At 37.0% G+C, this 12,018-nt stretch overlaps 1 protein-coding gene across 2 annotated transcripts in view; it reads left to right on the forward strand.

Annotated features, from left to right (window-relative positions):
- Nucleotides 1-732: 732 nt before the first annotated feature.
- CSRNP3 (cysteine and serine rich nuclear protein 3) overlaps nt 733-12,018 on the forward strand; it is a 208,670-nt gene continuing 197,384 nt past the window's right edge. Inside the window, exon 1 of one of the 2 annotated variants that reach the window (XM_044242248.1) lies at nt 733-1,053. The gene's annotated coding sequence lies outside the window, so the exon portion shown is untranslated. The remainder of the gene's footprint in view (nt 1,054-12,018) is intronic. The other variant, XM_044242249.1, reaches the window with a different exon arrangement.

The following is a 12,018-nucleotide window of genomic DNA, read 5'->3' on the forward strand; positions in this document are numbered from 1 at the left end:
TTAAGTCTTCTAACTGGATGTCTTCTTCAGTTGTCCTTTTATTCATGTTACGTTCTTAGTTCAAAAGTGAAATGATTTTGCCCAAGGTTATTAGAATAAAATTGGAGTTCAATTAGTCACTTTGAGACACAGCAACTAAGTGGCTGATCCCTTTTTAATCTTTAACAAGCTCCATTATTCACAAAGGCAAATTGATGCCAGCTTTTAAGGAATCTGAAGTAACGCAAACCACATAGCTTTGAAATATTTAAATATTCTAATTCTCAGGAAGAAATATCCTTTTCATACTGATTAGACTCTGAAACTGGTTTTAAATGGAAACGGTGCCAAACAGAGGTTCAAATGCAAATACATCACATTTACATCGACGGAAAGGGTCTTGATTCATCTTAATTTTATCTCTTTGCAAACGGCATATGCATAATGTTATCTTGATGTTCAGTCTCAACCTCCTCTATCTACATATCAAAACGTACCACGGAGAGAGCTTTCTCCCCCCCCCCCGCCCCCCGCTCCCCCGAAAAAAATCAGTGGGAGCTGAAAAGACAGGCAATGTACCTAGGTTTTATCATGAGTGTTTGGCTTTAATTTCAGGTGGTTGAGACACTGATTAACCCTATTTTCCTAAATCCGAAGAGAGGCATTTTACTTCAGCGGAGTTCACCTGCAGATATATATATTTTGTGGGGTTTATGTTGTTGTTGTTGTTTGTGGGTTGCTTTTTTTTTTTTTTTTTTGGTGGGTTTTTTTGTTTGTTTGTTTGTTTTTTGGTAGTTTGGAGCTCTTCGCTGAAGTATCTTTCATCCCTTTATTCCTCTCCTCTTCCTATTGCTGTTCTCCACTCCCTTCCTCTCTCTCAGCGGCAGGGACTTGCCCTCTCCGAGAGTGGGGGTGGGAGGAAGCAGGGGATGGCAGCAGAGCGGGGAGCGGGAGCCGGAGAACGCCCGGATCCGGCTTTGTTATTGGTCGGCTGCTGCCTGGTGGATCGACGAGGGAGGAGTGAACTCTTCAGTCTGTTCCGACGGAGCTGAAGTACAGAAACCATATTTACAGGTAAGAGCAAAAAAGGGGAAAAAATCTTTTTCTTCAAAACAGAATGCTTCTCAGTGCCTATGGAGACGATCTTAAGATACGAACATGATTCTGAAGACGTTTCCCGAAAGTGGGTCCCGTTCGTGGCTTAAGGAAGCTTGGCAGTGAGCGGTTTTTCCCTCCCTGCCAAGCCATTAGCTGATAGAAGCACCCGAGGCATGTCTTGCCCTGTTTAACTTTCTAGGAAGTGTTCTTGAAGCAAAATTAATAGATACGATGAATCACCATGTGTCTTTTTTTTTTTTTTTTTTCCCCAATTCAAGTTTGTGTGATTGGGAATGAAGGAAAAGATGACGAAAGCCCGGTAAATTCCACAGGTTCGGAGAACATGGAGCTTTCTCTGAAAATAGACATAAAATTTAATGTGGTGTCTTTTAAGAGGTACAATACAATGAATGGTTTAGGAAAATAATTTTTGCAGGTTGGAGACTCTAAATGCTGCATTAGAATGCATGATTTCGTGTGCGTTTAAGCTCTTTAACTTTCTGCTCTTGATAAATCTCATGCTACCGAGTAATTGTATCATTTTATTTCGTAAATCGTAAGCTTAGGTGATGATAAAGCGACTCTATGTTTAGCAACATGCATAGGGCTGTTTTCATTTTAAAACCTCGGAAACATTGTGAAGGATTAAACATTCCTGTAAAAAATAGCATCTTAATAGGCAAATTTCATTGGCAGTTTCATTTATCAATCAAACATATCTAGATAAGGGTTCCTTCGCAGCATTTATATTGTTGGTAATATCCTTAGGGCAATCTTTTTTTTTTTTTTTTTTTTTTTTTAAGAGCTCAGAAGTTAAGATTTTACTTCACCAGTTGCTTGTATCTCTTAATCCTGTCTTTGATTTTCCCTTAGGGAAAATAGGCGAGAGTTCTAAAAATATACACTAAATGACACATTGACAGTAAAAAGAAGAAAAATAATTTTACTACAAGTCATTTATTTTTCTAGTTATTTTAATTCATAAACAGGGAGCAGTTAAGGGAGGAGGGAATCTAATTAAAATCAGCCTTCTTTTAAGAAATATTTCTACTGACCTGGGCACATTGGCAATCAATTAAGACTTGTCGATTATAATAAAAGCATTTCTCTGATGTAAATGGTATATTCAAGTATTTTAAAAATACTTCTTTTGAATAAATCACAAACTAACAGGAATGAATATGTATCATATCTACGAATTTTTTTGATCTTGTCTTTGCTTTTTTTGTTTGAGAAATGGGGTTTGGTTTTAAATGAGAGACAAATGTAAAATAGTTCTTGAAAAAATTACGAAGAGAAGGGGAGAAAACTACTGAATATTTGGAAAGATATCTAAATGAATGGAGAACTAGCTTAAATTTCCTAAACATACTAAATATAGCTAATAATATGTTTATATGCTTGTGTCTTATTGACCCAAGCTAATACACTTGCATGGTTTATTTTGAACTATTTCTGGATTTCAAGAATCATTACACGATACTGCAATGTTGCTATGTTTCTAATTATTGATGGAATCTTCTGATCTTGGTTTTTAAAACAAAATGATGATAGAAATTAATCTACCCCAGATTGGAATGTAGGTGATATATAAGTCCAGAGAGTTCTCACCTCCTAAAATGTGTTAGAAAAAAATAAATCAAGGCAGTTATGGTTTTTGGAAATTATAAATTCTGAGTAAGGCTACCTCCAGGAATGAAGGGGAATTGATGAAAATTAGAGAGCAGAGTTCCACATGGTTTTAAATTATTCTGTTTCCTTGGAAACCAGCTGCTGCAGATGCATTTTGCTTTCTTTGGCTAAAAATATCATCGTTTTAATAATCGCTAAGGGAAAGGTTCTGAATAAAACCAGAGTATATTGTTGCTGCTTTTTATAATTTCCTTAATGGTTCACATATTTTGGATGAAAAGTAGATAAACCCTTTCTCAATCAGCGTTTCCTATCATCCACTGGCAGACGTCTGTATGAGGCGTCTGCATGAGACGTCTCCATGAGATAACTATGGTAGCTTTTACTGCAGAGACTATAGGAAAAAAAGAGTGTGTGTTGTGGGGGGCAGGCATGTGCGCTGGAGTGGAGGCAAGAGAGGAAAAAAAAGCATGAAAGAAAACAGTTAAGAGCTTCCTGTCCAAGTGAAGGATGAAACAAGGCAAATGAAAACCATGTAAGGCTGTTCTGTGAGATGGCAAATGCAGTATCATTTGTTTTTTCCTTTAGAGCATTTTTAAGACTCAAATATAGGTTTTTACATGTTATGTGTTTATATGTTACATATGTTCCTTTTGCATAACACTTTCCTTTTTCTTTCTGTTTGTGTGATTAGTAGTATACTGAATGAGACAATAAAATTATGAAATATATTTTAGTGCATCAGTCATCTCAATCAGAAAGAAAAGCTTGAGATCTATGTTCAGGCTATGGATAGCAAAGATCAAATTCATATTTTGACAGATGAAGACTTTTTTAAACTTAATGTCCATACTGTTTCTGTACTGCAGTCCTTTGTAATCTAATATATAAAAAATTACACAACTTTAAAACTTTAAATATTAATAACATAATGTGATTGAATTTTTACAAGAATTATTATAAATACACTTTTTTTGTTTTGTTGGAAGGCTTTTGCTTTATTTGGAAATAAAATTTCACTCTGTGTGGCTTTTCAAGATCAGAAGTAAAAAATCACAATTATCGTATTTTACCTGAGGCAATTTCCTAAATTAAAACACATTCATTATAAATATTTTTCTCTCAGCAAATTGTTGAGAGGGAAAATCATCATAAAGCTGTTATAGCTTTCCTATTATTTTATCATAATTCAAATAAGATTCCTAACTCTTTTACCTCTCACTTCAATGTTTTTGACATATTGTTTATTTTTGTAATAATAACTCTAGTCTATTAGATTTATTGTTAGTAATATAGCAAATAAAATACCACATGCTTAAACTATATTTTAATGTATTTGATATCTAGCCAATACATTACTTAAATTAATATGGTACATCAGAACATTATTTTTCACAAAGAGTTAGGGTGGTGGGAGGTGTTTAGTTTTCATCTATTAATATGAACAAAGCCCTTCAGGGGCAACATGTTCAGCCTAAAGACAGATGACCTTAAAAAGCACACTGACAACAAAGCAGATGGATGAGGAGATGGGTCGTGCAAGCTTTCCAGATAACCCTTATTGCAGGCACGATCAAAGTTTTCAAGCGCATTTCAAGTTCCTGAAAATAACGCATTGCCTAGGCTCACGTTCACCTGCAGATGATTTTAAAACACAGCTTGTTAGTAGTGGCTCTTGACTGCTCCGTGGTTCTTTATTTGCTGCAAGTGGCTTGCCAGATTCGTAGATGAGTTTGCATGGGTCTCTTAAGTTTCACAAAATGTATTCAGGAAAATGAAATATTAATAGCTGCTCCTATAATGTAGGTAGACAATTTTATATCTGTCATGTTAGTTTGTCAAATAACATTGCATTGCCGAGAATGGAAAGGTGGGATTTAAAAGAAACGGAAGTTACACCCAGATAAGAAAGCTTGGGTCTGGTTTCCCAATGTTCAAGTTGTGCTAGGTACTCAGGTAATTAAACAGATGAAGAATTGCTTTAGTGTTTATACGATGGTAGGCCATAATTCAAAAATATTATTGATCAGAAGTCAGTTTTGCCTTAGTATATGTTTAATACTTGATAATATAAGATAGGGCTTATCTAGGTATGGAAGGGGGGTTGGTCTAAAGTAGCATAATTACTTTTTAATTACCACTTTGTACATCAGAAAGCAAGAACTGGATTTGATTATCACGCTAATGATCACATTTGGATGTTTTCACATATTCAGTCAATCAGTTGGGCAGATCATTTGATTTGTCAGTCAACTATTCAGATCTGAGTTGTTATAATAGACTAAATAGTTTGACCTGAAAATTGCTAAATGTGTATACTCTGAGAATACAGACTCAACATAACTTTTCAAGCATTTAATTCAAGATTATGATGACCTTGATAAATGTCAATAGTAATTCTAAGAATAACACTCTAACAAAAAAAACACTTGAAAGGAGCTCAACTTTGCCATTCTTTTTAATCTTATGGCTAAGAGGTGAATAGAAACTATGTGATTTATTTCCAAAGACTTCCTACTTTAGTGAGGTCAAGAGCCTAACACAAGGGCTCTTGAGTGGCTCAGTCGGTTAAATGTCTGCCTTAGGTTCAGGTCATGATCCCAGATTCTGGGATCGAGCCCCACATGGGGCTCTCAGCTCTGAGGGGAGCCTGCCTCTCCCTCTTCCCCTGCAGCGCCCCCTGCTTATGTACACACTCTCTCTCTCAAATAAATAAAATAAAATCTTTATAAAAACAGAGCTTAACACAATAACTTCTAATTCAACAACAAATGGTGGTTTACACATCTTAATATTTCTCCTGACTCGCATTGCACATTTGTACAAAAACCAACTATCACACACAAGAACAAGTAGTTCTTCTGTGAATTTTTCTATCTTTATAAAAATATTGACTATAAAGCCCTTTGACAAATACTCATTTTATTTCCATGCATTCCCTATGACTATTTGACTGTTACCCTAGAAACATGGAACTGGCCTATAGAGATGGTTTCTTCCTGGATTGCTTGTTTTACCTATGAAGAAAGAAGGCACAGAGAGGGATTCCCATAGTGATATTTTAGTAAGAAACTGAGCATTTGCTTATGCAAAATAACAACAGCCAAACACTATGTGTTTGTATTAAATATTGGATATAATGCATTAAATACTGGATGCAAGAAAAGCATTCAGTTTAGGAGGACTTTGGAAGAAGGCAAAAAAGCATGGTGTGGCCAGATGGTCCACAAAGCATAACAGCACAGGAATTTTAGAGTTACATGGAACTCTCCACTTTAGACCTGCCGTGGTATCCTTTTACTGATCTCTTTGACTTACTGTCACAGTCTCCTTGACTTTTTGTGAGCTTGCTGTCATGGAAAAAAATACATTTTAGTTTTGTTCTCTAGTAAGGGTTGATACAGTTAGCTGCTGTCATGCTGTGGATGTATCACCATATATTTAATAAATGAAACAAATAATTTCCCAAACAGGACTCCTGAATGCATTTACAAAGATTTCCTTTTCTCTCCCAGGTTGGGCTAGCCACAGAAAATCAATATCTGTCATCAGTCATTACCCACGTAATACTGGTTGTGATACTGTCAGCATAATAAGCCAGAAAGACTCTAGAAAAGGTTTTCGAACATTATTTTAAAAATTCTTTTTTATTTTGCTTTTTCGAAATTCCTTTCTGGTAGCTCGTAAAACTCATCCTTAAAGTTTGAGATTCTTTGCCTCCTGTTTACCTCAATCAGTAAGTGTCCCACGTAGACTCTCCCATGCACACAATGAAGTCCTCTAGGACTCAGTGTCAGATGGGAAACTGAGCCTGGGCACTCCCCTTTTCAGTTTCTATATTCAGAGATCTCCACAACACTTCTGGACAGAGTCAATGAAAACAACCTAGAACTGCCTCGGGCTTTCCCGCACCTTCTACCAAGGCTTCTTGATGTGGTTTGATAGCCACTTTTGTGACCTCTTCATAAATTTTTATTCAGCTATCTTAACTATAATTCTTGGTGGCAGGGGTGTCCTTTGTCTCTATCAACAACATCTAATATAATGCCTGATACACGAACTATGTGCCAAGTTGTTTTGCTAAGGGACTGACTGTGTCAGATAGTCCTCTTACCCTTGTCTTATACCCTCCCAGTGACGCACATTCCATTCTGAGATAGTACCCTCCTTCCATGGGCTTCTCTGTTAAGGCTTTTCAATCTAACAATGTCCATGCCACGTAAATGTTAAGCCATGCAAAATGACATATTGCAGAAATTTTATTGTGCAAATTCCATTTGAGCTCACCTATCCTCACGAGGGATCTTCTCTGCATGTGTTCTGCATCTCATAACTCTCTGTTCTATGCTGCTTCATTATCCATTACTCTGTTTTTGACACACACACACACACACATACCCCATCATCATATAGTAAGTAAATGGATTAATTGTAAATTAACATAGTTAATTATAATTTTTGCATTAACGTGTAATAAATATTAAATCATATTTGTATAAGAAAATGTAGTAATATGTATTTTACCAATCTCTGATTGTTCTCATACATATACTCTTATTCAAGTATTCTTCACTCTCCTCAATTAAGTTGTTTAGCAACAAGTTGATTAAAATAAGAATTGTTCACCAGTATTTTTTTCTGCTCTGGGCCCTCACTCTGCCATTTATATTATGTTCTGGTGAACAAGTCTAAGCCATAATGTTTGGCAAGTGACAATGCTGAATCAACCTCAAAGAAATCAAAGTTGCATGCTGAGAGTTTATATATCCATTTTGCTGGAGTTTAATATGTCTCAAGGTAAAGGTAGGCAGATAATATAATTCCAGTGGAAGTCCCACAGTCTACCACAGCCAGGTAGAACTGACCAAAAAGAAAAAAAAAAGAATGTTATGCCCTAATGTGATGTCTGGGAGTTTCAAGAGAAAGATTGATTCCTAATATACCATTACTGTGCTCATTTATGTGGGAACTGTACAGTGGTATACATATATACCCCTTAAATGAATGATTTAGTCAGCCAGTCAGCATGCCTTCTTTTAGAAATACATACATCGAGCTAACGGGGTATTTTAACTTCGGCTGGCCCATTAGTTTTTTAGGTAGTACAGTGTAATAATTGATGGGATGCACATTGGACTTTGCCATCAGGGTGACTGTCATTCAGCTCTTAGACATGCCATCTTACTGCCTCTGTAAATTTGGGAAAGTGGCTTAAGTTATCCAAGCCTCTGCTGCCCTTTCTGTAAAATTTGGTTATCAACTTGAGTGATACTGTAAAGACTGATAGATATATGTTGAACACTTTTCACCACAGAACGTGGATCATAATATGGAATTGTGTGTAATTTTCATTGTTATTGTTAGTCATCCTTTTCTGTTTATAAGCTAAGAATTGGAAACAAGGAATGGAAGAATGGAGCCAAACAATACCCAGGGCTTTTAATGACCTCCTAAGTATTATTCTTCATTAATGTATCAAAAACCCATAAAATTCTTTTTTTCATTTTATTTTATTTCTTTTCAGTGTTTCAAAATTCAATGTTTATGCACCACACCCAGTGCTCCCAGTCCTCCGTGTTATTCCTTATGCTCCACAAGTAAGTGAAGCCGTATGATAATTGACTCTTTCTGCTTGACTTATTTTACTCAGAATAATCTCCTCCAGTCCCATCCATGTTGACACAAAAGTGGTATTCATCCTTTCTGATGGAGGCATAATACTCCATTGTATATATGGACCATATCTTCTTTATCCATTCACCCATTGAAGGGCATCTTGGTTCTTTCCACAGTTTGGGGACTGTGACCACTGCTGCTATAAACATTGGGGTAGAGATGACCCATCTTTTCACTACATCTGTATCTTTGGGGTAAATACCTAGTAGTGCAATTGCAGGGTCATAGTGTAGCTCTATTTTTAATTTTTTGAGGAATCTCCACACTGTTTTCCAAAGTGGTTGCAACAACTTGCATTCCCACCAACAGTGTAAGAGGGTTCCCCTTTCTCCATATCCTCTCCAACACATGTTGTTTACCATCTTGTTGATTTTGGCCTTTCTGACTGGTGTAAGGTGGTATCTCAATGTGGTTTTAGTTTGAATCTCCCTGATTGCTAATGATTATGAACATTTTTTCATGTGTCTGTTAACCATTTGTATGTCTTCTTTGGAGAAGTGTTTGTTCATGTCTTCTGCCCATTTTTTTTTTCCAATTTATTTATTTTCAGAAAAACAGTATTCATTATTTTTTCACCACACCCAGTGTTCCATGCAAGCCGTGCCCTCTATAATACCCACCACCTGGTACCCCAACCTCCCACCCCCCCGCCACTTCAAACCCCTCAGATTGTTTTTCAGAGTCCATAGTCTCTCATGGTTCACCTCCCCTTCCAATTTACCCAAAAGCACATACCCTCCCCAATGTCCATAACCCTACCCCCCTTCTCCCAACCCCCCTCCCCCCAGCAACCCACAGTTTGTTTCGTGAGATTAAGAGTCACTTATGGTTTGTCTCCCTCCCTATCCCATCTTGTTTCATGGATTCTTCTCCTACCCACTTAAGCCCCCATGTTGCATCACCACTTCCTCATATCAGGGAGATCATATGATAGTTGTCCTTCTCCGCTTGACTTATTTCGCTAAGCATGATACGCTCTAGTTAGTTAAGGGGCTGCCTTCAGCTCAGTTCGTGATCTCAGGGTCCTGGGATGGAGTCCCACATCAGGCTCCCTTCTCAGCAGGGAGCCTGCTTCTCCCTCTCCCTCTACCTGCTGCTCTACCTACTTGTGCTCTCTATCCCTCTGTTAAATAAATAAATAAAATCTTTGAAAAAATTCTTCTTAATTTTTTTAAAAATTTTATTAACATATAATGTATTATTTGCTTTGGGGGTAGGTCTGTGAATTATTAGGCTTACACAATTCACAACACTCACCATGGCACATGCCCTCTCCAATGTCCATAACCCAGCCAGCCTAGCCCTTCCCCCTCACCCCCCAGCAACCTCAGTTTGTTTCCTGAGATCAAGAGTCTCTCATGGTTTTTCTCCCTTCCCAGTCCCTTGTTACATTTTTTCCCCTCCCTACCTCCCATGACCCCCAACCCTGCACAATACCCTCTGGTTCCATCCATGTTGTTGCAAGTGGCAAGTTTTTTTTTTTTTTTTTTTTTTTTTTGATGGCTGCATAGGATTGCATTGTTTATATATATATATATATATATATATATATATATATATATATATAAATTTTTCCCCCCATATATACACACATCTTCTTTATCCATTGGACATCTAGGTTCTTTCTATAGTTTGGTTATTGTGGACATTGCTGCTATAAACATTCGGGTGCATGTGGCCCTTTGGATCACTACATTTGTATCTTTAGGGTAAATACCCAGTAGTGCGTTTGCTGGGTTGTAGGGAAACTGTATTTTCAACATTTTGAGGAACCTTCATACTGTTTTCCAGAGTGGCTGCACCACCTTGTATTTCCACCAACAATGTAGGAGGGTTCCTCTTTCTCTGCATCCTCATCAACACCTGTTGTTTTCTGATTGATTTATTTTAGCTATTCTGAATGGTGTGAGGTGGTATCTCACCGTACTTTTGATTTGCATTTCCCTGATGCTGAGTGATGTTGAGCACTTTTTCGTGTATCTGTTGGCCATTTGGATGTCGTCTTTGCAAAAATGTCTGTTCATGTCTTTTGCCCATTTCTTGATTGGATTATTTGTTCTTTAGGTTTTGAGTTTGATAAGTTCTTTACAGATTTTGGATACTAGCCCTTTGCCATTTGCAAATATCTTCTCCCATTATGTCAGTTGTCTTTTGGTTTTGTTTACGGTTTCCTTTGCTGTGCAAAAGCTTGTGATCTTGATGAAGTCCTGATAGTTCATTTTTGCCCTTGCTTCCCTTGTCTTTGGTGATGTTTCTAGGAAGAAGCTGCTGTGGCTGTGCTGTGTTCTCCTCAAGGATTTTGATGGATTCTTGTCTCACATTGGGGTCTTTCATCCATTTTGAGTCTGTTTTTATGTGTGTATAAGTAAGTGGTCAAGTTTCATTCTTCTACATGTTGGCTATCCAATTTTCCCAACACCATTTGTTGAAGACACTGTCTTTGTTCTGTTGGACATTCTTTCCTAGTTAGTCAAAGATTAGTTGACCATAGAGTAGAGGGTCCATTTCTGGGCTCTCTGTTCTGTTCCATTGATCTGTGTGTCTGTTTTTGGCCAGTACCATACTGTTCATGATTGCAGCTTTGTAATAGAGCCTAAGGTCTGTAATTGTGATGCTGCCACCTTTGGTTTTCTTTTTCAACATTCCCCTGGCTATTCAGGGTCTTTTCTGGTTCTATGTAAATTTTAGGATTATTTGTTCCATTTCTTTGAAAAACATTGATGATATTTTGATAGGGTTGCTTTAAATGTATAGATTGCTTTAGGTAGCATAGACATTTTCACAATATTTGTTCTTCCAATCCATGAGCATGGAACATTTTTGCATTTCTTTGTGTCTTCCTCAATTTCTTTCATGAGTACTTCTTAGTTTTCTGAGTACAGATTCTTTGCTTCCTCGGTTATGTTTGTTCCTAGGTATCTTTTGGTTTTGGGTGGAATTGTAAATGGGATTGACTCCTTAATTTCTCTTTCTTCTGTCTCGCTGTTGGTGTATAGAAATGCAACTGATTTCTGTGCATTGATTTTATATCCTGATGCTTTATTGAATTTCTGTATGAGTTCTAACAGTTTTGGAGTAGAGTCTTTTGGGTTTTCCACATACAGTATGTCATCTGCAAAGAGTGAGAGATTGACTACTTATTTGCTGATTTGGATGCCTTTTATTTCTTTTTGTTGTCTGATTGTTGAGGCTAAGACTTCTAGTACTATGTTGAATAGCAGTGTTGATGGTGGACAATCCTTTTGTGTTCCTGACTTGAGGGGAAAAGTTCTCAGTTTTTCCCCATTGAGAATGATATTCGCTGTGGGATTTTCCTACATGGCTTTAATGATATTGGGTATGTGCCCTCTACCTCTACATTGTGAAGAGTTTTGATCAAGAAAGTGTGGTGTACTTTGTCAGATGCTTTTTCAGCATCTATTCACTGTATCATATGGTTCTTCTTCTTTCTTTTATTAATATATTTTATCACATTGATTGATTTGTGGATGTTGAACCAAACTTGCAGCCCAGAAATAAATGCCACTTGGTCGTGGTGAATAATCTTTTTAATGTACTGTTGGATCCTACTTGGTAGTGTTTTGGTGAGAATTTTTGCATCCGTGGTCATCAAGGATATTGGTCTGTAATTCT

Source organism: Neovison vison, chromosome 3 (genome assembly GCF_020171115.1).
Source record: "Neovison vison isolate M4711 chromosome 3, ASM_NN_V1, whole genome shotgun sequence".
NCBI lineage: Eukaryota > Metazoa > Chordata > Mammalia > Carnivora > Mustelidae > Neogale > Neogale vison.